A 27,323-nucleotide genomic window follows, 5' to 3' on the forward strand; every position below is an offset into this window, starting at 1 on the left:
GCATTGTAACAATTTGAGGTAAAATTAAAGCATCTGGGGGGTACTTCTGTTTCATACAGTACTGTGCAAAAGGTTTTGGCACATTTAATAAATCACAAAAACATTAAAAAAAATTATGAAAACATGATAAAAACTCAAATAAATGAAATGTGTGATGATGTTAATCGATATGACAACTGGGTTCTATTTAAGTGTGATTTTTCAGTATATAAATTACACCAGAGTACAAGTCACAGATCTCATTCTCAAAACAATTTTAAGAAAAATGCAACTTAAAGTATGAGTGAGCATGAGTTTTACAATCATTTTAACATTGCATGACATTTGCAAATGTGTTTGTGTGGTACTCTACTGGCCAGTACACTTACAAAGAAATGATTATTATTATTATTAATATGGAATTAAAAATAATATAGATCACATTCAGTTTGTTGGAACTGATTTCATGTCCACATGCCAATAAAAAGGGGGTGGGGAGAGGAGCATCAAATCCTACTTTTATTATAACTAAAACTTTTGCACAGTACTGTATGTAACAGAGGTCTCAGCCAAGCTGCCCCAGGTCTACAGCAGGAGACTGTCACTCGGATTGTGGGAATTTGAAGATGTATAACATTTAACCTCCCAAATGAAAATGCAAAAGGTAGATTCAAAAGTTATTTTTGCACTATATGACCCCTTTAATAATTATTTTATTCAAACAAGACTATTTTAATTTTCAAATCTGTTCCTTGAAAATTAAAACAGGTGGAAAAACTTCATGTTTCAGTGTTTTGTTTTGTTTTTTTACAGTTTTGCACACTGATAAAACAAAACAACAGAAAAGATAAAACCAACTAACAATGAACATAAATAAATAAATACAGAAATAAATGTTTTCTGTGAACACCTAGTGATTCTTAGACCTCCACTTCATCCCTGTTTTATTTAAGTTTAATGACGATTCATTTTGGTCAAACCATATTTTCAATTTGTTAATTTCTTCAGTGATTTCTAGAGCCCAACCGATATATCAGCCGGCTGATATTATCGGCCGATATAAGCCCTTCTCAAAGTACTCACTATCGGCTGAAATTTTACCGATAGAACATCGATAATTTCTCATAAACAGAACAGTTACTGAAATAATGTTTGTGTCGGCAATGTAAAATGTCCTTGCACCGTTTGTCCAGTAGACGGAGCGCTGACTCCATTCAACTGAGAGCTGCTTACACCCCTGCTAGAACTACCAGAGTGGTGCCAAATGGCATTTCTTCCTTTCATGACCAAGGTGGTGTCAAATGGCACTGCTGGGGTAATTTACAACTCATTAGGCCACCTTTTCTTATGTAAATGCAGCCATTAGATGGCAGTTTGGCAGTTTGATCCTGTGAGAATGTTCAGTTTTTTAACTCTTGTATTATGGTGAGAAATAAATACATTTATTATGTTGTGGGTTATTTTGACCCGTATTGTTTAAATCCAGTCAAAACAGTCAAAAATGAAATTAAACCAATCAGAACTTTATTTTAGATTATACAAACATTTTGAAGAGATGAGAAGAAGAGATATACAATTCAAACACTATATCAAAGAACTGTTTTCAATTTTTCCCTCTTCACGAACATTTTTTTTTTTATCTTGCCCCATTTTCTCTGATTTTCTATGTTCAACATTTTCCCACATGATGGACAGAATGTGACTGTGTGCTTTCTGCAGATGTACTTCTTGCACCTCACACAACAGGTACTTGTTTTATTGTCATCTTGATAGGGACAGACTTGGCATCTTTTGCGTTTCTTTGCACCTGTATCCAAACGATCCATTGTGGGTTGGTCAGATGCTCTTCCCTGGACCTTTGCGATGAAAGCTACAGCTGCTGGGGATTGAGCTGGCCTGGCCCGGTTCTGGATCCTGGAAGTGATGAGTGCTTTGCCTAGTTCTTTCAGGAAAAGTCGACGTCTGTACAGTTTGCCGGCATTCCACTGCTGGTTGATCTCAATCCACAACATATAGGCACTGTACGCAGATACGTCCACAATGTTGTAGAAAACCACCAAGGGCCAACGGGCAGTCTTGCGCTGGCAGCTATATGTTGCTGTGACTTTGTCAAGATTGTCAAGTCCTCCTTTGGTGGAGATGTAATCCAAGATCTTCTGCGGCTTCATGTCCTCTCGTGCTCAGAGATGCATCTTTGTGCATCGTGCTCATCACAAGAACATTCTTGTTTCTCTTTGGGCAGTAAGAAACAAGTGTTTTCTCTGTGAAAGCAAATTTTGAGGAATGCAGAGGTCTTCCTTGCATCTTCAGAATCTCATGAGGAAGTTCTCTTATTTTTTGTGACTGTTCCCTGTTGTGAAAGTGTAGGAACACGGACCCACAACAGGGGGCGCAATGAACGGACAATGGAGAAGGTAAATAACAAGGTTTACTATTGTGAATCGAGCACAATAAATACAACAATCACAATTTGGGGTCGAATCCGCTGGTGTCGTGTGGGCAGGCTCGAAGGTAGGAGACGTCCGTCTCAGTCAAACCGGAACCACCCAGATCTCCTCTGCCACCGAACCCTGGAAATACTGGAACCGCCAAGTCCCGAATTCCCAGGTGGCCACTGCCTCCGCTCGTCGGATCCGGTACTGCTGGCGGGAGAGAGCAACAACACACAGGTGTGGATGCGACCGCACCCAGTAACGGAGAGGGGAGAAGCCGCCTCCACCTCTTGTCAAAGTACAGCAGGAAGGTGAGTTCTTATCCAAGCAATGAAGCTATCAGTAGTCAACAGTCCTGAAAAGGTTTAACAAGTTTAGCTGGTTGTTCAGAATATAAATGCAGAGAATATTACCTCAGTCTTAGGCGATATCTCGGCACTGAGGTGGAGACGCTGTCCTCCTGATATACCTCTGTGCTGAGTGGAACAGCTGTGTCTGGTGATGGGTGACAGCTGTCACCCAGGCTACTCCCATAAGGCGGCAGCGCCCTCTGGTGCCTGGAGCCCGCACTCCAGGCAGGGCGCCCTCTGGTGGTGGTGGGCCAGCAGTACCTCCTCTTCAGCGGCCCACACAACAGTTCCCAACATAATCAGCTTTCTCTCCTGAAGTTCATCTCCAAGATGGTAGGAGGTAAAGAAGTTGTCACATGTTATGTTATGACCTTGCAGCCCTTCAGTCATCTCCAATACCACATGCATTCCTTGATTCTACTCAGGTGCTCCGCCAGGTGGCTTTCCAGTATATACGAGGTCTGTCCATAAAGTAACGGTCCTTTTTATTTTTTCAAAAACTATATGGATTTCATTCATATGTTTTTACGTCAGACATGCTTGAACCCTCGTGCGCATGCGTGAGTTTTTCCACGCCTGTCGGTGACGTCATTCGCCTGTGAGCACGCCTTGGGAAGGAGTGGTCCCACCCCCTTGTCGGATTTTCATTGTCTGGAAATGGCAGAATGAAAAGGACTTTTTTTCCATCAGAATTTTTTCAGAAGCTGTTAGAGACTGGCACCTAGAAACCATTCAAAAAATTTATCTGGCTTTCAGTGAAAATTTTACGGGCTTCACAGAGAATAAGGACTTTAACTACAGCTTTAAGGAACCCTTTAAGGACGGTCGGTGCGCCGCGCTGCGAGCTGCGACGATGCGGCACAAACCACTGGATCATTTCTAAGCTGATGGCTCTGTGGATACGAGACCGTCGTGTGCTCTTTCTCTGGTTATTACAAGACCTGGACATCAGCCGTTTTCCGGCAGATTTCACTTTTAACAAGAGATTTTGTCATGGAAAGCCGCGCGGAGGCTTCGCGCGTCACAACCGATTCGCTGATGAAGCGAGACAAAGGAACACCTCCGTTTCGGAGTGTTAGAGGACAAGTTGGGACATGTCTATCTCGGCTTTCAGTGCTTACCAGTCGAGTGAGTATAAAAGAACTTGTGGAGAGCTAGACATGTCCCAACTTGTCCTCTAACACTCCGAAACGGAGGTGTTCCTTTGTCTCGCTTCATCAGCGAATCGGTCGTGACGCGCGAAGCCTCCGCACGGCTTTCCATGACAAAATCTCTTGTTAAAAGTGAAATCTGCCGGCAAATGGCTGATGTCCAGGTCTTGTGATAACCAGAGAAAGAGCACACGACGGTCTCGTATCCACAGAGCCATCCGTTTAGAAATGATCCAGTGGTTTGTGCCGCATCGTCGCTGCTCGGCGCACCGACCGTCCTTAAAGTGTTCCTTAAAGCTGTAGTTAAAGTCCTTATTCTCTGTGAAGCCCGTAAAATTTTCACTGAAAGCCAGATACATTTTTCGAATGGTTTCTAGGTGCCAGCCTCTAACAGCTTCTGAAAAAATTCTGATGGAAAAAAAAAGTCCTTTTCATTCCGCCATTTCCAGACAATGAAAATCCGACGAGGGGGTGGGACCACTCCTTCCCAAGGCGTGCTCACAGGCGAATGACGTCACCAACAGGCGTGGAAAAACTCACGCATGCGCACGAGGGTTCAAGCATGTCTGACGTAAAAACATATGAATGAAATCCATATAGTTTTAAAAAAAAATAAAAAGGACCGTTAATTTATGGACAGACCACGTATTTGCAGGTTCCATGCATAACTGGATTTTGCATTACAGGCTGCCCATATTTTGATGCCATATTTCGCAGGCTTGTTTGGCATATACTGTCGGAAAGGACCGTGTCCTCTGAATGGAACGAGGCGCTCATCGACACTGACACTGGGGTCAGGATTATACAATAAAGGCAGGATTTCGACCCATTTATCCTAGACATCTCTGATCGCTGCAAGCTTGTCTCTCTCTCATCGACCAGCTCTGGTGTCACGGTTGTCAAATCGGATCACACGAGAGATCATGTGAAATGTCTCCAAAGACATTGTTGCTTGGAAGATTGGCCTTCCATTCTCTTCATTCCATAAACTTGCAGTTGCTTCACCCTTTGACCTGTATACTCCAGCTAACACCAGAACTCCAGTGTAAGCATGCAAGTCAATTGGATCCAGTGGCTTCCATTTCTCTTAAATAAAACATGCCTCCCCTCCAAGTTCGTCATGTTGAGGATTATCTTCTCTATGGGTGGTGATATGAAGAGCTGAAATGCTGCTTCAATATCATCAATTCTTTTTACAGCAAATCCTGTCAGACCAGGAGTCATTTTGATGACATTAGAAGATGACAATCTGCCTCGACTTTGGTGTGGTGTTGACCATTTTATTTCACCATCTCTAGATGTCCATGTCCCCTGTGTGGATGATGAATGTTGCATTTCTTGGTTTTCATCTGATGAAGGGACACCGGCAGACTCATCCTCTGAATCCTCCTCCTGAAAACTGACAATCTGGATCATCAATAGCATTGTCCTCTGGCTCTGAAGGATCCTCCGTCTCTGAAATATCTTCCTTTGCATCACTATCCCAGTTCATAAGCTGCGACAAAACTTCTTCAGATGTAAATCGTCTGGAGCTAATTTTTGGTGTATTTCTCAAAGAAAGGGCATGGAAACAGTGACAAGAACAGAGGAGAGAAAGTCCCTCTTCCACAACACCCGGTTCTGAATGGCTATTCAGAGGCAATCAAAATAAAGTAGATCAAAGAGACATGTTTATTTTGGATTTGAACAGCCATTTTGTGTCTGGGTCAAAATGACCCGCAACATCATCTTTGTATACAAACTCTGTGTACACACTCCACAACACATCAAAGTGTTCAGATTTTACACAGCAGTTCATGACCCTAGATGAGGAAAAGTCATAAAATTTCATGGGAAAAAAGTGAGGATAACCTGCACTTTGGCCAACACAAAAATTGAAATGGGACAAATTGACCTGCAAATACAAGGGTACAAGTGGTGCAAAAGCTTCAATTCAATGGTCAATTTTTTTTGGTCTTTTTTTTTGTATGCATGCATAACAGGAACTTTTCTGACTTTCTCAAAGTCAGAAAGTAAGCTTGAGCAGAAAGCTCAAACTGCCAGTCACTCTGGTACTGCCACATTCCGATCTAATGGCTGCACTTACATATGAAACATAAGAAAAGGTGGCCTAATGAGTTGTAAATTACCCCAGAAGTGCCATTTGGCACCCTCCGGTCAGAATAGGAGGTGGAAGAAAAGGCTAGTTTTGCGAGTGTTAAATGTGTTCATCACCGGCCCCCGTAGTTCGCTGTCACACTGCACTGATCGGCTGACAAAAGCATACAAGTAAGTTTATAAGGATGTTGTTTGTAATAATTTTGCGATTACATTCACCCCACATTTCTCCCGTTTCAGTTCAACTCAGTTTGATTAACTCAGTTTATGTAGTAATGTGTCAAACGTGCTTCATAGCGTCAGTCACGCTTTTTATTAAGCCCACGTTGTGTAGACCTTATTTCTAGCATGAAAAACTTTTGTTTACTGCTAAGAGGTTGAATCATTCAGATTCACTGGTCATCCAGAAGGGTTCTGGGAATTACTGCTGTTCGCCATTAACCCTCTGGGGCCGATGCCGTTGACCAAGCTTTACTAAATTGTAAATACCTTTTTAATGATATGAGATAGAAACTTTTTTTGCTGAAAAGTTAACTCTGTGGACTTTCGATCCACCATCGGCCATCTTGGTACTCCTCATAGAAGATGTGTAATGACGTGCGCAATGCGAGTGTCTAATCGGAATTGGTTCTCCGTCACATGGTTTTCCAAAATCCAATCGTAGGGCTGATTTACCTCACGTGATATGACAAAGATCTTTTCAGGAGTGATATCTTATTAGTTGGTGTGTTTGAATAGCCCCCTAACTGCTTATTCTCTATTATAAAGTTAATCAATATGAGGACAAAGCTTCAGGTTTTAGCTCATACCTTTTTTGTTAAGGGTCCAAAAAAGAACATTTTATTCATTAAAAAAAATAATAATAATATCTGCTAATTTATCAGCTAACGGCAAATCAGCCGATTTATCGATTATCTGCATTTTTTTTCTCATCCAAATATCGTTATCGGCCTCAAAAAATCCATATCTGCTGAGCTCTAGTGATTTCCTCCAGAACTATCTGCCAAGCTAGAAAACTACTGCTTCCTAGTAAGGGCAGAATATTACTGGAATGAATTTGAATAAGGAAAGTTGGGTTATTTTCTCACCAAAATGGATGCTGCACTCACTGCATTTTATTGTCTGGAATAGTCCCAGATTGCATTTCAGAGCTTCTAGAATTCAAAGATTTTCATGTGGGTGGTGTTGGGGGGTAATTCTGGGTTTCAGCTTTTTTTGTTTTTCACCACTTTCATCCCTGAATATGTCAATCGTGTCACTTTTGTGAGGATTAAAGTCTCTAACTGTCTTGTTGCAAGAAAGAAACGAGATTCATCCTCCGCTCTGTTCACACAGATCCAAACACTGCACGGCTCTCTGCTGAGTCAAGTTAGAAAGATAAAGTCTGCCCGGAATTTATAAATTTAAAGCCAAATGCCGTTTAAATCAAATGACAGCTCTTTCCAAATGTTGCAATAAACTACAATCGATTAAAATGTTTTTTTCCTCCCAAAATGAGACATCCTGCACTGACCTGCAGCAGCTGGCTGAGCTCAGCTCAGAGGTATGGAGTGACATTCATGCCAAAATGTCTGAAAGCAAATGCTTTTGACAAAAACTACAAATTTTGTTTATTTTTATTTGTGTCCAGAGATAAAGGATCCAGTGACCAATTTCATATATATTTACTTTAAGACTCAATAAAATGTTGCTGGCATAGAAAACCTGTAAAGCCTACTTTTAGTACACAGAAAATTCCCAAGAGGTATCGATAGGGGAATTGATAAGGAATCTGATAAGTGGAATTGATAATGGCATCGATATCAATAAAATCTTAATACCCATCCCTATTACAAAACCGCTGCAGGGTCTGTAATCAATGTAGAGAATAGATCATTTTCCAGACAAACACCCTCAAAAACAACGGCCGCTCTGAAGGACCGATAAGGGAATTGTTAAGCAAAAAGACTATCGATATCGTGGATTGAATCATTTCTTAACGATACCCGAAAATAACCGGTTCTCGATTACCAACTCATGGTGCCATTTTGGGTTCAAAATAGTGTTCGGTGTTAATTTATATGCATGTGAATCCAGCAGTTTATTTATTTATTTGCTGAAAATGCCGGGTTGTTGTGGAGGAGTTCATTTGCAAATAAATCTGGCCAATTCAGAAGAGAACTATTAAGAAAGGACTATGATGAGAAATTCTGGACATGCATAACTTGTGCACAGTGAAAATGAATCACATGTAGCACACACATTTCCAAGTGGAATGATAACTCTGTATCTACTTAAAGTCTGTTTGAATATTCCATTTCCTGCTTGCTGTAATCATCAAATGACTCACCCCACCTGGACAACATTACACACTATCCCAACAGTGCATCAGCTGTCTTCTTTGTCTTATTTTATTATGAATATTTTTATTATTATTTTGTAAAAAGGTATTCCTGAAAGAAGTGTACAGGGCTTAAAATTTACTTCATGTAGTGACTCCAAACACAAAAGACTGTCACTGCAGGACATGTTCAGTCTGTGCAGAATTTTGTCTTCTCACATCTTGTCTTCTCTGCCTCCGCCTCATCAGAGTCCCTATTTATCATCTCTCTTCACAAATGTTGGTGCCGGGCCTCCGCAAGCCTCAAAAGAGAGCTACAATCACTATGGAAACTAAACATTACCATGGAAACAAGCGGCAGCCTTTACAGATTACGGTTATGTAACTACAGCTGTACGGAAACAACACGCTGCAAGCCAACGAGTGTCACAAAGTGCACACGTTTATCGAATGTGTTACTCATTTTACATCAGACTCAAAAATATCTCAGGAACTCAGTGTCTCATTAAGCTGCAGCACAGCAGCCATCACCACTTCCATACTCATAAAATACTGAAATAAAACAACTGTACTGTTCAGAAATTGGGCTTTAATACATTATTTACAACTAAATATTGTTGGTGGCCACCAAGGCTATGTTTTGGAAATAAAATAAATTGTCAACCAACTAATTTAAAGTTAGATGCAACTTCAAAGCCACACATTTGTTGAAAGCACATGTATGCACCCAAATTATTTCTTTGAAAGACAATCAATTTACAGTTCATCTGGAAAGTATTCACAGCGCTTCACTTTTTCCACATTTTATGTTAGAGCCTTACTCCAAAATAGATGAAATTCAGTTTTTCCCCTCAAAATTCTACTCAACCCCCCATAATCACATGAAAAAGTTTTTTTTTTTCTTTTTTAACTTTTGCAAATTTATTAAAAATATCAAACTAAGAAATCATGTACATAAAGCTTCACTGCATTATTTCTGTTTCTGTTTTCATCTACAATGTGTGACAGTGAGCTGAACAGCCTTTCACTCTCCATACTATTTTTTTATACTTTTAATTAAATACGTACCGGTAACATACACAAATACATACCGTAAATGTTTTTCCCCCCCAAAGGTGGAACATGTAAATATTGGAGGAGCACGGCGTGCGTGCACACACAGCGTTGCATGGTGTCTTTGCTCCACAGAGAGGCAAAACTGAGTCATTTTAACATTATTTAATTTTTTTTGTGGATCCTGGGATAATTTCATCACATGCAGACAGAATCACCCGATGCCTGAGACGCACTGACTCCTTTAGTGAGGCCCATGGGGGGAGGGGCTCCAAACACAGCACCACAGACATTCAAGAAACGGATCACACCTGTAGCGGACCGAGCCCGTGTTCCATCAGCCTGGACAGCCACACCAAGGACTGAAACTCACCAACTTGATAGACAACCTGCGCTGCTGAAACCGTGATCTGACGGAGCAACTGTTGTGCAAAGTGTCACAGAGGAACTTTTTTCAGCCACAACAAGGAATTAAAGTATTTTCAGATGTTATTTTCGAAACTAAGGAGGCTTTATGTGGATAATTTTTCTTCAGGATCATGTGATGATGATTTCCACTGAAATGAACAGGTAAGACTATATTTACTCCATGTGAATTTACCACAGCTTTCAGCCAATCAATGAACAGCACTGATGGACGTATTTCGACTTATGAGTAAATTACATCAAAGCCTGTAAAAGTCCATAATTTAGCCACATTATTGTTTCAGCCGCAGTGCTCAAATCATATGAAAAAAGTAGCAGCTTATAGTCCAGAAATTACACAGCATCTGCGCGAAAATCCCCCATTGAGAAGTTGACATCAAGCTGCTGTAAAGGGGTAATGGGTGTCGTAGTATTGGAGAAGTTTTATGATTAAAAGTACAAGTAAATGAATGCGGTATCTGGGCAATACCAGATACTGATATTGGGAACAGTGCATCCCTATTATTAATAATAACAAATGTTTGATTTTTCTGTATTTAAAGTGTAGGTGACACTATATGTAATGCTTTTTCTTGAGTATTTAAGTCTAAAATTAAACAACAGTTTAAACGTTACTCTTTCCTGGTGCGCAGTTACTGAAGAGATAAATATTCAGATTTTGAACTGCGCGGCACTAAAAACCAGGAACTTCGGGGCGATTTCGAACATTGGAGAAGGAGGAGGAAGTGGTATTAGTGCCAGAACCATTGTGTTAACCCTCTCAAGGCAGGCGCTGCAGATTTGCAACAGCTAAATATCAGATTTTTCGTGTTACTGAAAATTAATTTGAGCCTGAGAGGGTTAATAGTCCCATTAATTTATGGATTCTTGCAGGGTACTGACAGCCACGTTTCCACCAAGTGGATCAGGTCAGAGCTGCACAGTGTTTTTGGTGTCAGAACGATTAATTCTCACCAGCAGAATCCTTCTGATTGGCAGGTGGAACACTTACGAGTATATTGAGGAGCGCACACGCAGTGCCTGCGGCTTCTACACTTGACACAGAGGCAAAACTGAATATTTTCACATTATTTCATTGTTTTGTGTATCATGGGATAATTCTGTCGCATGCAGACTAGAGCCTGACCGATATGGATTTTTTGAGGCCAATGCCGATAACAATATTTGGATGAAAAATGCACATAATTGATAAATTGGCTGATTTGCGGATAGCCGATAAATCAGCCGATATTTTTTTTTTAAATGAATAAAATGTTCTTTTTTGGACCCTTAAAACAGGTATGAGCTAAAAGCTTTGTCCTCATATTGATTAACTTTATAAGAGAGAAGAATTTTCAAGTTCAAAAAAATGCAAAAATGCAATTGGAGCAATTAGGGGGCTATTCAAACAGGCCAACTAGTAAGATATCACTCTTGAAAACAATCTGCCATATCACGTGAGGTAAATCTGCCCTACGATTGGATATTGGAAAACCAATTCCGATTGGACACTCACATTGCACACGTCATCACACATCTTCTATGAGTACCAAGATGGCCAACGGTGGATCGAAAGTCCGCGGAGTTAACTTTTCAGCAAAAAAAAAAAAAAAAGTAAGTTTCTATCTCATTTCATTAAAAAGTTATTTACAATTTAGTAAAGCTTGGTCCCAGCCATTGTATATGACAGCGTCAGCCCCAGAGGTTTAATGGCGAACGGCAGTAATTCCCAGAACCCTTCTGGGCGACCAGTGAATCTCAATGTTTCAACCAGTTAGCAATAAACAAAAGTTTTTCATGGTAGAAATAAGGTCTACACAACGTGGGCTTAATAAAAAGCGTGACCGACGCAATGAAGCACATTTGACACATTACTATATAAACTGAGTTATGTGTGAATGGGTGAATGTAATCGCAAAGTTATTACAACTTACTTGTATGCTTTACACCAAGCTGACACCAAGCTGCTGTAAAGGGGTAATGGGTGTAGTAGTATCGGAGAAGTTTTATGATTAAAAGTACAATATATACCAGTAATATACCAGTAAAAATCTATTTAAGCATAAAAATTCAAAAAGAAAAAATAATATAGCACCTTCAACTGCACCACAGACTAAAACAGTTAAATGTGGTCTATTAAACATTAGGTCTCTCTCTTCTAAGTCCCTGTTAGTAAATGATATAATAATTGTAATAATTATAATAAAAACCTGGTTACAGCAGGATGAATATGTTAGTTTAGCAGCAAGTTTAGCAGGATTAGCAGCAATCTTCCATTCCAGCTTATTAATTAATCAAAAACCCAGACAGAGCTTTAATTCATTTGAAAGCTTGACTCTTAGTCTTGTCCATCCAAATTGGAAGTCCCAAAAACCAGTTTTATTTGTTATTATCTATCATCCAGCTGGTCGTTACTGTGAGTTTCTCTGTGAATTTTCAGATCTTTTGTCTGACTTAGTGCTTAGCTCAGATAAGACAATTATAGTGGCCGATTTTCACATCCACACAGATGCTGAGAATGACAGCCTCAACACTGCATTTAATCTATTATTAGACTCAATTGGCTTTGCTCAAAATGTAAATGAGTCCACCCACCACTTTAATCATATCTTAGATCTTGTTCTGACTTATGGTATGGAAATTGAAGACTTAACAGTATTCCCTGAAAACTCCCTTCTGTCTGATCATTTCTTAATAACATTTACATTTACTCTGATGGACTACCCAGCAGTGGGGAATAAGTTTCATTACACTAGAAGTCTTTCAGAAAGCGCTGTAACTAGGTTTAAGGATATGATTCCTTCTTTATGTTCTCTAATGCCATATACCAACACAGTGCAGAGTAGCTACCTAAACTCTGTAAGTGAGGTAGAGTATCTCATCAATAGTTTTACATCCTCATTGAAGACAACTTTGGATGCTGTAGCTCCTCTGAAAAAGAGAGCTTTAAATCAGAAGTGCCTGACTCCGTGTTATAACTCACAAACTCGCAGCTTAAAGCAGATAACCCGTAAGTTGGAGAGGAAATGGCATCTCACTAATTTAGAAGATCTTCACTTAGCCTGGAAAAAGAGTCTGTTGCTCTATAAAAAAGCCCTCCGTAAAGCTAGGACATCTTACTACTCATCACTAATTGAAGAAAATAAGAACAACCCCAGGTTTCTTTTCAGCACTGTAGCCAGGCTGACAAAGAGTCAGAGCTCTATTGAGCCGAGTATTCCTTTAACTAGTAATGACTTCATGACTTTCTTTGCTAATAAAATTTTAACTATTAGAGAAAAAAATTACTCATAACCATCCCAAAGACGTATCGTTATCTTTGGCTGCTTTCAGTGATGCCGATGTTTGGTTAGACTCTTTCTCTCCGATTGTTCTGTCTGAGTTATTTTCATTAGTTACTTCCTCCAAACCATCAACATGTCTATTAGACTCCATTCCTACCAGGCTGCTCAAGGAAGCCCTACCATTAATTAATGCTTCAACCTTAAATATGATCAGTCTTTATTAGTTGGCTATGTACCACAGGCTTTTAAGGTGGCAGTAATTAAACCATTACTTAAAAAGCCATCACTTGACCCAGCTATCTTAGCTAATTATAGGCCAATCTCCAACCTTCCTTTTCTCTCAAAAATTCTTGAAAGGGTAGTTGTAAAACAGCTAACTGATCATCTGCAGAGGAATGGTCTATTTGAAGAGTTTCAGTCAGGTTTTAGAATTCATCATAGTACAGAAACAGCATTAGTGAAGGTTACAAATGATCTTCTTATGGCCTCAGACAGTGGACTCATCTCTGTGCTAGTTCTGTTAGACCTCAGTGCTGCTTTTGATACTGTTGACCATAAAATTTTATTACAGAGATTAGAGCATGCCATAGGTATTAAAGGCACTGCGCTGCGGTGGTTTGAATCATATTTATCTAATAGATTACAATTTGTTCATGTAAATGGGGAATCTTCTTTGCAGACTAAGGTTAATTATGGAGTTCCACAAGGTTCTGTGTTAAGACCAATTTTATTCACTTTATACATGTTTCCCTTAGGCAGTATTATTAGACGGCATTGCTTAAATTTTCATTGTTACGCAGATGATACCCAGCTTTATCTATCCATGAAGCCAGAGGACACACACCAATTAGCTAAACTACAGGATTGTCTTACAGACATAAAGACATGGATGACCTCTAATTTCCTGCTTTTAAACTCAGATAAAACTGAAGTTATTGTACTTGGCCCCACAAATCTTAGAAACATGGTGTCTAACCAGATCCTTACTCTGGATGGCATTACCCTGACCTCTAGTAATACTGTGAGAAATCTTGGAGTCATTTTTGATCAGGATATGTCATTCAATGCGCATATTAAAAACAAATATGTAGGACTGCTTTTTTGCATTTGCGCAATATCTCTAAAATTAGAAAGGTCTTGTTTCAGAGTGATGCTGAAAAACTAATTCATGCATTTATTTCCTCTAGGCTGGACTATTGTAATTCATTATTATCAGGTTGTCCTAAAAGTTCCCTGAAAAGCCTTCAGTTAATTCAAAATGCTGCAGCTAGAGTGCTAACAGGGACTAGAAGGAGAGAGCATATCTCACCCATATTGGCCTCTCTTCAATGGCTTCCTGTTAATTCTAGAATAGAATTTAAAATTCTTCTTCTTACTTATAAGGTTTTGAATAATCAGGTCCCATCTTATCTTAGGGACCTCATAGTACCATATCACCCCAATAGAGCGCTTCGCTCTCAGACTACAGGCTTACTTGTAGTTCCTAGGGTTTGTAAGAGTAGAATGGGAGGTAGAGCCTTCAGCTTTCAGGCTCCTCTCCTGTGGAACCAGCTCCCAATTCAGATCAGGGAGACAGACACCCTCTCTACTTTTAAGATTAGGCTTAAAACTTTCCTTTTTGCTAAAGCTTATAGTTAGGGCTGGATAAGGTGACCCTGAACCATCCCTTAGTTATGCTGCTATAGACTTAGACTGCTGGGGGGTTCCCATGATGCACTGAGTGTTTCTTTCTCTTTTTGCTCTGTATGCACCACTCTGCATTTAATCATTAGTGATTGATCTCTGCTCCCCTCCACAAAATGTCTTTTTCCTGGTTCTCTCCCTCAGCCCCAACCAGTCCCAGCAGAAGACTGCCCCTCCCTGAGCCTGGTTCTGCTGGAGGTTTCTTCCTGTTAAAAGGGAGTTTTTCCTTCCCACTGTTGCCAACTGCTTGCTCACAGGGGGTCGTTTTGACCGTTGGGGTTTTTCCGTAATTATTGTATGGCCTTGCCTTACAATATAAGGCGCCTTGGGGCAACTGTTTGTTGTGATTTGGCGCTATATAAATAAAATTGATTTGATTTTGTCAGCCGATCAGTGCAGTGTGACGGCGAACTACGGGGGCCGGTGAACACATTTAAGCAGGGATGTAAGCACCTCTCAGTTGAATGGAGTCAGAGCTCTATCTACTGGACAAACGGTGCAATTTTACATTGCTGACACAAACATTATTTCAGTAACTGTTCTGTTTATGAGAAATTATCGGCATTTTATCGGCAAAATTTCGCCCGATAGTGAGTACTTTGAAAAGGGCTTATATCGGTCGGGCTCTAATGCAGACTGAGATGTTATGAGCAGATGAGGGACTGGGAGTCTTTCAACTTGCAGCGCAATGCGGCTCGCAGTGTTAACAAAAGGAGGATTCATCCACAGCAGAGACTTGATCCATCAGCCGCAATTAACAGATTACAGCCGGTGCTGTAACCTGGCACCATAGTTGTGACAAATGGACTTTTCTTCAGCCAGGACATAAAGAATTAAATTATTTTCAGATGTCGTTTTGTAAAGGTGGATGTTTTCATCAGAATGAAGATGATCTCACTAAAACGGACAGGTAAAACAATATTATTTAGTCCTTGTGTGAATGGTTTTAATATTTAATAATAGCATGTTTATCATGCTGCTAACATACAGTGTACTAACTGTATTCAAGAAGGAAACAAGCTTTATTTTAAAAATAGCTGATATTTTCCATCCCACGTGTCATTTTTCAGATTTGAAATGTATGTACCTGTTTCTAAAATTAAAAAAAAAGACAAAAATCCAGACTTCCTCATCACTTTTTTCTGATGTCAAGGATAGTAAAACAAACTTAAAAAAATGTATTTATATATATATATATATACATACATACATACATACACACACACACACACACACACACACACACACACTCAACAAAAATATAAACGCAACACTTTTGGTTTTGCTCCCATTTTGTATGAGATGAACTCAAAGATCTAAAACTTTTTCCACATACACAATATCACCATTTCCCTCAAATATTGTTCCCAAACCAGTCTAAATCTGTGATAGTGAGCACAGTTGAGGTGCAGTTTTGTTTTATTGGGGGGGGATACCAGTCAGTATCTGGTGTGACCACCATTTGCCTCATGCAGTGCAACATCTCCTTCACATAGAGTTCATCAGGTTGTCAATTGTGGCCTGTGGAATGTTGGTCCACTCCTCTTCAATGGCTGTGCGAAGTTGCTGGATATTGGCAAGAACTGGTACGCGCTGTCGTATACGCCGGTCCAGAGCATCCCAAACATGCTCAATGGGTGACATGTCCGGTGATTATGCCGGCCATGCAAGAACTGGGACATTTTCAGCTTCCAAGAATTGTATACAGATCCTTGCAACATGGGGCCGTGCATTATCCTGCTGCAACATGAGGTGATGTTCTTGGATGTATGGCACAACAATGGGCCTCAGGATCTCATCACGGTATCTCTGTGCATTCAAAATGCCATCAATAAAATGCACCTGTGTTCTTCATCCATAACAGACGCCTGCCCATACCATAACCCCACCGCCACCATGGGCCACTCGATCCACAACATTGACATCAGAAAACTGCTCACCCACACGACGCCACACACGCTGTCTGCCATCTGCCCTGGACAGTGTGAACCGGGATTCATCCGTGAAGAGAACACCTCTCCAACGTGCCCAAACGCCAGCGAATGTGAGCATTTGCCCACTCAAGTCGGTTACGACGACAAACTGGAGTCAGGTCGAGACCCCGATGAGGACGACGAGCATGCAGATGAGCTTCCCTGAGACGGTTTCTGACAGTTTGTACAGAAATTCTTTGGTTATGCAAACCGATTGTTTCAGCAGCTGTCCGAGTGGCTGGTCTCAGACGATCTTGGAGATAAACATGCTGGATGTGGAGGTCCTGGGCTGGTGTGGTTACACGTGGTCTACGGTTGTGAGGCTGGTTGGATGTACTGCCAAATTCTCAGAAAACGACTTTGGAGACGGCTTGTGGTAGAGAAATGAACATTCAATACACAAGCAACAGCTCTGGTTGACATTCCTTCTGTCAGCATGCCAATTGCACGCTCCCTCAAATCTTGCGACATCTGTGGCATTGTGCTGTGTGATAAAACTGAACCTTTCAGAGTGGCCTTTTATTGTGGGCAGTCTAAGGCACACCTGTGCACTAATCATGGTGTCTAATCAGCATCTTGGTATGGCACACCTGTGAGGTGGGATGGATTATCTCAGCAAAGGAGAAGTGCTCACTATCACAGATTTAGACTGGTTTGTGAACAATATTTCAGGGCAATGGTGATATTGTGTATGTGGAAAAAGTTTTAGATCTTTGAGTTCATCTCATACAAAATGGGAGCAAAACCAAAAGTGTTGCGTTTATATTTTTGTTGAGTGTATATCAGTCTAGGGCTGAAACGATTAGTCGAGTAACTCGAATAATACGATTACAAAAAATGTTCGAGGCAAATTCTGTGCCTCGAAGCTTCGTTTAACGTTGTAGTACATATGCCAGGCCTGTGTGTGGCGCTGCAACGTCCACAGAAGGGAAAAAAAAAAACAGAAGAAGACTGGAGCATAACAGCTAATGAAATTAGCAACGATAGCTATCGCTTTCCAGCGTGACACAGAGTAAAATAAAGCCTTTTAAGAGATAGATGGTCCACGCTGATCATCTGAAATAGACTTACTGTGCATTTAAAGCGAAGCAATGTGTTTGTCTCGTTTTAAAAAACACACAGTCTGCTCTACGTGGGGAGGGACGGTGGCCGGCTGCTCTCTGCACGGTGTGAGGGGCTCTCAGACCGGGCGAGTCACAGCTCTGGCCCCAACTACATTGACAAACAGCAGAAGTGCACTCTTTCTTCTGTGTTTCCCTCAGACTCACACTGTTTGACTTTTTAATTTTTTGCTTTTTTGGACAACACACAACACTTCACAAACACTGACTTAAATAAAATAATAATTTTAAAAAAAAAACTGACTGCGAGGCTGCATGTTCAACCTCCAGCTGAAATGCATCTGCTGAATTGCAGAGAAAGAGGGGAAAAAAAAAAAACTTAAAAATGGTTACATTTTACAAGTTCGAGAAAACAAAACAGAAAGCCACATCCCATCGCCATTTCAGCAAAATGCCAACACTATGGCGCAGTTTCATCAACATTTCAGCATTTTTAGTGATTATTTGTGCACATTTTTTGGTGTCACCTACACTTTAAGGCACATACGAGGTCTATTAGAAAAGTATCCGACCTTATTATTTTTTTCAAAAACCAGATGGATTTGAATCACGTGTGATTGCGTCAGGCAAGCTTGAACCCTCGTGCGCATGCGTGAGTTTTTCCACGCCTGTCGGTTGCGTCATTCGCCTGTGAGCAGGCTTTGAGTGAGGAGTGGTCCAGCCCCCTCGTTGGATTTTCATTGTCAGGAAATGGCGGAATGATTTGGGCTTTTTTTCCATCAGAATTTTTTCAGAAACTGTTAGAGACTGGCAGCTGGAAACCATTAGAAAAATTTATCTGGCTTTTAGGGAAAATGTTACGGGCTTGGTAGAGAATAAGGAGTGTTACTGACGCTTTAAGGACGGCCCCCAGCGGCTGTGGGGCACGCCGCGCTCCGAAGCCGCCATCGACAGGCTGAATGACCATTTAATTTCTAAACGGATGGCTGTCTGGATCTGTGACCGTGTGCCATTTCTCTGGTTATCACAAGAGCTGGACATCAACCATTTTCCGGCAGATTTCACTTTTAACAAGAGATTTTGTCATGGAAAGCCGAGCGGAGGCTTCGCGCGTCACGGTGGATTCGATACTGGAGCGAGACAAAACCACCTCCGTTTTGGTCTCACAGGACGGCTTTGAGATGGCGTTCATACAGCTGTCGGTGGTTTTTCCATCGAGTGATTATCCGAGAAATTGTGGATGTGCCTGGACATGCCAGAACATGTCCCGTGAGGCTTCATCACGGCGTTGCTTTGCGCCATGCGGCACCGCCGCGACGCGCGAAGCCTCCGCTCCTCTTTCCATGACAAAAACTCCTGTAACAATGGAATGTGCCGTTCATTTCCAAACTGGACGCTGTGTTTTATCCGGGACGTCGTCTGACTAGCACAGGAATTGTGAAAAGCCGTGGACATCAGCACTTTTTTGGCACATTGAGACAGACGTGCGGAGAAATTTCGCGCACGAATTTGCCTCAAACATTTTTTGTAATCAAATTCTTCAAGGTACTCAACTAATTGTTTCAGCCCTAGCCCAAACTACAAAACAGTGACTCATACTGAAAAAAATAAATAAATAAAAATACAGTACTTGAAGTAGCCAAGGACATGAATGAGGGTAGTGCCTTAAAGCAGTGATTCACAAAGGATTTAATCATCCATAAAGTAGCAACGAACAACAAAAATATTCAAATTTAAGAAGCTAACTCTAAAGAATTTGGACTCCTCCCCCACCCCCCTTCAAATTAGTCAAAACAATTACTTGATTTTGCAAATTTAGTAGTTGATGAATCATTGATGTAGCTAAAAATAAGCTCCACTAAACAGTTGGAACAATTGCATGGGAATGCCTATTATCTGCCGCTGCCAAGGCCAGGTCAGGCGTGGCGTTTTGTTAGCATGTGTGAACAGTGGCTGTGGGTTTATCTCGCTGTTGCATGTCATGTGGGGCAGAATAATGGGAGATTGCTCTTTGAAACAACACACCCCTCTGTCCACGGTTTAGCCTCAACTGTACTCACGAGTGCATTCTTCAACACTGAATCCAAACATGCACACCTCAACATGGTGCTAATGACTAGCCTCCATCACACAGATGAAAGTAAAGAGACACACATCATGTTCCAGAAAGAATTCTAACCCGATGCTAAGTGATCACATAACAAAAGAAAGGAAAGTGAGAGTGACACAGTGCAGACAGAATGGATCTGGAACCAGGAACACATTTCAGCTGCACTGCAGTCAAGGGTGTGGGCGTGAGGAGTGGGAGTAAAACAAACATACCGCACGGCCTCTGGTTGCATGTGTGATACGTGTTGTGTTCTGCAGTGTGACTGTATCGAGGATGACTGCACGGAGCCAGACTGACAGAGCTGCGCCTCATCCTTTGGGAGTTCCACTCATTCTGAGAGAGTGACCAAATCCAGGGATTTACCATCACAAACACACATTGATCTTCACCATTTGGCTTTAAAGTCTTACTAATCTTTAGTTTATGGGGGAAGGGACTTCACACACCACACTGCTCCCAATTTGGCCCCAAATCCTTGTGTTCTATAAGTATTCAGCTTTCCTATTAAAGTCAACATGGTTTTAATGACATTACTTTCTTCTTAAACATTGTAAATAATAAGTCAAAGACCCACAGTATCTATTATGATGAGCACTCCACTATGAAATCAAAATACATTATGTTTTCAAAGGAGTAGAATGTTGGTTATATTATTATGTATATTCCTGTATATTCATTTTGTGAATTGTTCTGTGAATTGTTCTGTAATTTATGTCTGTACCGTGGCCCAAGCAGAGGGTCACCCCTTTGAGTCTGGTCTGCTTGAGGTTTCTACCTCAGAGGGAGTTTTTCCATACCACTGTTGCTCTGGGGGTTAGTAAGGTCAGACCTTACTTGTGTGAAGCGCCTTGAGGCAACTCTGTTGTGATTTGGCGCTATATAAATGAAAATAAATTGAAATTATGTGCAAAAAAATTTTTTTTTAAATGTCAAAATTGTATCTTTACTCCAAGTTGGGAAGGGAGGAGGGGAACTTTCCCACCCTTCATGCCTCTGGCTGTACACCTGCAAAGAATTTGTGAGTACCAAGACTGACACACACAGTTAATGATCGGTATGAATACATACGTCCAGTTCTGATCCATGGGTCAACTGGACGCACAGCAGATTTATCAATGTGCCTTCTGAGGAAATCAGTGTAGAAAAGCTGCATTCTGCACCCCCAGGAACATCAGTGCTTTAGGAGTTTGACATGTTTTTGGACATATACACTGTACATTTTTCTGTTGAATCTTATTTTTCACTTGTATCCAAGTCATGATAAAGCCTTCACTTGCATTTCAGGGGTTGAAATACATTTTTTGACCTACTTGCACTGGTGCTAGTAACAAAAAATTACTTGCACCAAAAAAAAGTACTTGCACAACCAAAAGTCAGTCTTATATCAACCTTAAAACTCCTCCTCTGATGTGTCAGACTCTTAATTCCTCTCTGGGGAGAGTCTGCCACTGCTGCTCTCCCCTCAGTTTTTTTTTTTTTTTCCACGTGCGCGCGTGAACGAATCGTCCGTGAAGATTATTTTATTTATTAACTACACAGATGTATAATAAAACAAATGGTGACTGGTTTATAACACAATTATGACAGTTTCAGGGGAGAGAGAGCGAGGAACTAGGGAGCCCTGGAAGTGTCATCGCAAAATGGTTTGCATGTGGAGAGAATGTGTGCATGTTTTATTATATTGTGCGCTCGTTTTATGATATTGTGCACACGTTTTAACCATCGTTTGAGTAAAACAAGGGCATGATCTACTTAAACGTGGCCACAATTTGTAAAGCGTGCACTCAATATTGTCTTGACACATAAATGCTGACTATTAGTCAACAAACCAGGAGACAGTGTGATACATTTCCCCATTAAAAATGGATCTAGTCAGGGCGTATCATCATGGTTTGGGCATACAGAGAACTCCAGTTGTCCAGCATGGCATCATCTGGAGTTTAAGCACATTAAAAAGGATGCTGAGGTCGAAGCATTGTGAGGATGACAATTTAGGTCATATCATGAAGTTAATTTTGAACAAAAGGAAAACGTGCGCACATTTTATTAATTTGTGTGCTCAATTAAAGGATAACGTGCGCAGAAATTATCATGGCCAGAAAAAAAAAAAAAAAAAAAAAAAAAAATCACTTTAAGTGACGTCTCCTGGGTTCCGTAAAGGAACCGCAGCGGCAGCCACTTTTTTTTTTACGTGCCTGTGTGAACTAATCGTCCGTGAAGATCATTTTATTAACTACATAGATGTATAATAAAACAAATGTTGACTGGTTTATAACACAATGATGACAGAGTTTGAGGGGAAGAGAGAGAGAGAGAGAGAGAGAGAGAGGAACCACAGCCAGCCAGTTTTTTTTTTCTTTTCTTTTCGCGCACGCGAACATAACAAATGGAGCACAGAAACTCGCTCCGTGTGTCTGAGTCATAAAACGCAGGGAAGACGAAGACAACACACTGGAAATTGTTTTTTTTTCCCCTTATTTATTCCTTTATTGGTTCATTTTACTGGTGCTTATAGTTGATAAAACTTGGATAAAGTTACTTGCACCAGTGCAAGTGCAGTATAAAATTACGTGCACCGCTCGAATAATACGTGCACAAACTAGCACATGCACGTACTATTTCGAGCCCTGCACTTAAAGTAAAAGCAGGTACACCCCTGTATCACTGCACCATTTTATATCCACATAATTGCATGATACAGTTATAGTTCAATAGGTCAAGCGCATCTTCAAATCTTGATTACTTCTCTGTCTGTATGCAGATGCACTTATACTGTAGCTCAATGGGTAAAGCAGATCTCAGTTACTTCAGTCTGTGCAGATGTGAAACTTAAGTGAATGTTTTGTTTTTTTTCACTTGTAATTCAGTTGGGATAAAACCATTTGCCAATGCCACATGCATAAATTATATTTTACAGTTAGGAGAGGTAAGGGAAAATTTCCTGTTGCACTTGTTGCTGCATCCATGAAACTATGGAACTGCGAAGTCCTGGATGGCAATCACTCAGGAAGGCAACTGTCCACACACATCTCAGTCTATCTACGGCAGTCAGGTGAAACATGGGCATCCCTTGACCTTTTCAAGCTCTGGGCATGCTCAACATTGTGGCAACTGCAAACTGGATCATAAGCACGCCACTACCAAAATATCATCGTTAATGATCCCTAAAAATGTCATTAATACACCTTATTTAAGTTCCCCTAAGTAACTGTTCATTTGACACAGTCATTCCAGGGAAACAAGGATCATCCAAAGAGACCAAGTATGAAAGATATACAGTCAATGCTTTAAGCCAATGGGTAGTGTCCAAGTCTCAAACCCATACAGTAAGGCCGGAAGCACGAGGACATCAAAGACTCAGACCTTTGATCTCTTGTAAAGATATCGGCATCACCAAACACCTGTGTCTACTCTAGCAGGACCATAAGCTCTTCCCAGATGCCTTTCGATCTCAAAGACCAAGGACCCAACATGTATGTGACTGCTGAGACAAGTGAATCTCAGGTTTCAGGTTTCACACTTCCACCACATACAGAAACACTTCTGATGGCAGAGTCCAAGAAATCATTGAAAGCTTAGATCTAGTCTTGATCCAGGAGAAATGTAAAACCCAATCACTCTAATTATTCACTCAGTTTTTATGGTTATGGTAACAAATTATATGCCATCTGTTATACTGTACATGCAGCCAGACGTACTGACATTAGCTGCATGTGATACATCCTTCAGAAATGAAAAGAAAAAATCTAATTGTTTTTAAACTAATCACTATCTTCTGAACTAAGACAGATCTTCACAAAACAAAACACAAATGTAGTCTCAAATCAGAATGACAACAAACCAACATTTTGCTTGTAAACAACATTTCAGATAACTCCATTAGAGATCTGAGGAAAACCGGAAATGAACCTTGCAACAATTTACTCCTGATACTATGTACAGGAAGTTGCCTGTCTGTCTTAAAGAATGAGTATTCATATGGGCTGGACAGCTCAACATCAGGAACTAGTAAATGCAGCAGACATCATACAGGCAGCAGATTGCATCAATATTAAAATTCTGGTAAATTCTTGCCTTTCTGGTATGTTGCATATTGCTTGTTTTTTAATCATTGTTCTTAAATGAACTTGGCAATGTTTTCTGTATCATGATGCACGATATTCCATATAAATTAAATTCCTAAATCATTAGCATGACACGACTGTAACGATATTATCATGTTACTACAATTTTTATGCAAAGTGACACGTTTCATCTTGAATAATAAAAATTAGATGTTTACAGTATTATCTAAATGTGCTTGAACTGTTAATGACCGACTTTAAGACAAAACAAAAAAGTTCAAGCAGAGCCTCCGCAGGACTTGAGCAGCACAATAATCGATGTTTACCAAGAGCATTCAAAGTAAAAACAATACAACATAAATCAGAGGCCTGTGATCAGGCTAATATGTGGTTAAAGGGGAAAACAGACGTACAGTTCAGAAGAAACAGTCTGATGAGAGGTGGGTTCACGGAACCATAGCACTTAAAACAGAAACAACCGTAAATCTAAAAAAATAAAAAAAATAATAAAAAATGAGAAGAGGTGCCTTTCTGCACCGATCGAGGGTAACGTTAGCAAAACAGACACCTAGGAACCAACACTACGACACCAACAACACACACGAAGCGGACACATTCTGAAAACTAAGCCGCTGGAGTTAACTCTTACCCTCTTTATGATGATGATGATGTGAACAAATATAAAAAGTATATTCGGCAGTTTTCGCAATTTTGGTCCACGACCCTGGTGATTTCAGAGTGGGTTTATTTGCGCTGCTCGGTGCTCCGCCCACCCACCATCATCCTAGCTGGGTGCGGCAAACGGGTTAATCTGCGGCATGCCATTGGCTACTCATAGACACGTGACTAGATCACAGAATTTGATTGGTGAACGAGACGACCACCCACCCCATGGGGGCTTTGTGTTTACTGCTGAAGGCAGAAACCATGAAGCTGAAAGCAAAAAAAAACGGCTAAGAGTTGAAGCTCAGTTATTATTATTTTTTAATCATTTTATTTATGCAAAGTAAAAACGGGCAATCTGAAATATGTGCATGTAAATCCACATCAAAATGAATATTTATCAAACGTCACAATCTACAGCATGGCTACCCAATGTGAGGCCCACGGGCCACTTTTGGCCCACATCCCCTTTGTTTTTGTCTTGTTGTGACAATAGACAAATCTCTCTGAAAATTAATCAAATAAAGTTAAGTACACCAAAGAATAGTGTCATCATTATTTTTGAATTTTTATTTCCGAATTAGAATACTGAGCAGCACGGCGGATTATTGGTTAACACTGTTGCCTCAAAGCAAGAATGTTGTTGGATTGATTCCCACTTGCAAAACACGTGTGCAAATCAAGGAATATTTGTAGGTCACCCTCTGTGGATTTGCAGGTATTAATGAGACAAATTTAATTCCATATGCGATAGACTGTCCATCCTGTCCAGGGTGTACCCTGCCTCATGCCCCATGACTGCTGGGATAGGCTCCAGCTCCCCCCGCAACCCTTAATTGGAGTAAGCGAGTATAGAAGATGGATGGAATTAAAATACTACTTTAAAAAAATAATATATGAAATTGGAGCATAATTGTATGTATGTCACACGGGATCGAGACTTGGCCCTCCATCCACATTATTTTGTGGCCCTTCAAAGGAAATAATTTGGGTATGCCTGGTCTCCAACTTGCAAATATAGAATATAAAAATATATGAGAAAACAATGAAAGTCAATTTCCTCCAAAATATATATTTTGATTCACAGGAAACTATTTTAAAAGAAGTCTAAATGTACATAGTAGAACAGGTAGCTCAGTGGATAAGGAGCTGGCCTGCCAATATGTAGACCTTGGTTCAAATCCCACTCATGCTACTTGTTTATGTCCTTGGACAAGACACAATTGCCTCAGTCCACCCAGCTGTAAATGGGCACCAGCCTTGGCTAGGGAAGTCATTTGCTTTGGACAAAGCCAAAGTAATAAACTGAGGAAAAAGTATAGCATATTACATTCCTCTTGTCCATCCACCCATCTGTGCATGGTTCCATGCACATTGTGACATATCTCATTAATCGATGCATAGAACGTAATAATTTTGGTGTCAAGATATCATGAAGAGGCAAGGGTCTTTTAACAGTAATGGATCGTTTTGTCATTTAATGACCAAAGACAAAATTAGCTCACTGCTCAAGTCTTCGTAATATGAGACTAGAGAGTAGATTTGAGGCTGAAGTTACTCAGAAACCCCATGTTACCTGAAAATAACTGGAGAGTCCCATTTTGATCTTTGACCTTAAATGAACCCACCCCTCTCTGAAATTCAGGAACAGTTTTATGAGATAAAGATGATGAAAAAGCATCACAGTTGAAAGCCTAGCTTTTAATTCATGGTGCCATAATGCAGAAGAGTATTTGTATGTTGGGAATAATTTGACACCCCCCCCCCCCCCCCCCCCCCCATAAAAAAACAATGATAAGATAAACAAATGAAAAAATAAATAAGAAAGAAAATTGTGCCTGGAGGATGTTTTTACAATTATTAGTGGCTGTATACTATGGGGAAGAAAAAAATATGGGGATCAAGTTGTGCGATAATGCTACATATACGCATTACTGTATAATTCGAAATACGGTAGCGTGCAAATGTTTGAGCACCACAGGGCTTTTCCACATTTAAATTTTTTATATCAAATTAAAAAAAAGAAAAATTTAGGATTCTTTGTATTAAAATTCCCTGCAGCAGACTGGCGTCCTGTCCTGGGTGTACCCCGCCTCGCGCTCTATGACTGCTGGGATAGGCTCCAGCCCCCAGCGACCCTTAATTGGTCTAAGCGGTAGAAGATGAATGAATGAATGAATGAATGTATTAAAATTTCGACAGTGATGCCCTTTAAAATCACAGTGAGAATACATTTCTAGAATATGATATAAATTACATAAAAATATCAAAGCCACAATAATAGAAAGAATAAGTATGAGCAACCTTTAGGTATCAAGAAATCCCCCTCTGCTTTTCCATTTTTTCACTTGGGGTGACCACATCAGATTCCAAATAGATCTGCATGCTGACTTTGCTCAAGTTTTGCACCAGAAGCCCTTCATGATGCAACTCCACATTGCATGGAGATAGGGCAGCGATGGTCTTGAACTGGGAACCTTCTAATCCAAAAGAAGAAGAAGAAGAGGATCATATTTAACATGGGTAGCCAACGAAAGCACAAAGCTTGTTTCCAGAAGGGCCCACGGCACGTGTCTCTCACTCCTCCCCAGCACTGTTGTTAAGAGTGCCAGTTGGGAGCATGGCTGTGATCGGGAAGCGAACCCAGATCACTGGCGTCCCAGTCCAACGTGCAAACCATTACACCACCATCTCCCTG

At 40.5% G+C, this 27,323-nt stretch overlaps 1 protein-coding gene and 1 long non-coding RNA gene across 9 annotated transcripts in view; one reads left to right on the forward strand and one right to left on the reverse strand.

Annotated features, from left to right (window-relative positions):
* The window catches only part of add1 (adducin 1 (alpha)), a 78,211-nt gene extending 53,461 nt beyond the window's left edge, over positions 1–24,750 (reverse strand). For all 8 annotated transcript variants that reach the window (XM_034192631.1, XM_034192630.1, XM_034192633.1 and 5 more), the window contains exon 1: positions 24,612–24,750. The gene's annotated coding sequence lies outside the window, so the exon portion shown is untranslated. The remainder of the gene's footprint in view (positions 1–24,611) is intronic.
* On the forward strand, positions 1,395–15,597 carry LOC117529778. Its single transcript, XR_004566100.1, has 3 exons — positions 1,395–1,578; positions 12,033–12,035; positions 15,586–15,597. It is a non-coding gene; the product is annotated as an uncharacterized LOC117529778 (long non-coding RNA).
* Positions 24,751–27,323: the final 2,573 nt, after the last annotated feature.

This window comes from Thalassophryne amazonica, chromosome 17 (genome assembly GCF_902500255.1).
Source record: "Thalassophryne amazonica chromosome 17, fThaAma1.1, whole genome shotgun sequence".
Classification (NCBI taxonomy): Eukaryota; Metazoa; Chordata; class Actinopteri; order Batrachoidiformes; family Batrachoididae; genus Thalassophryne; species Thalassophryne amazonica.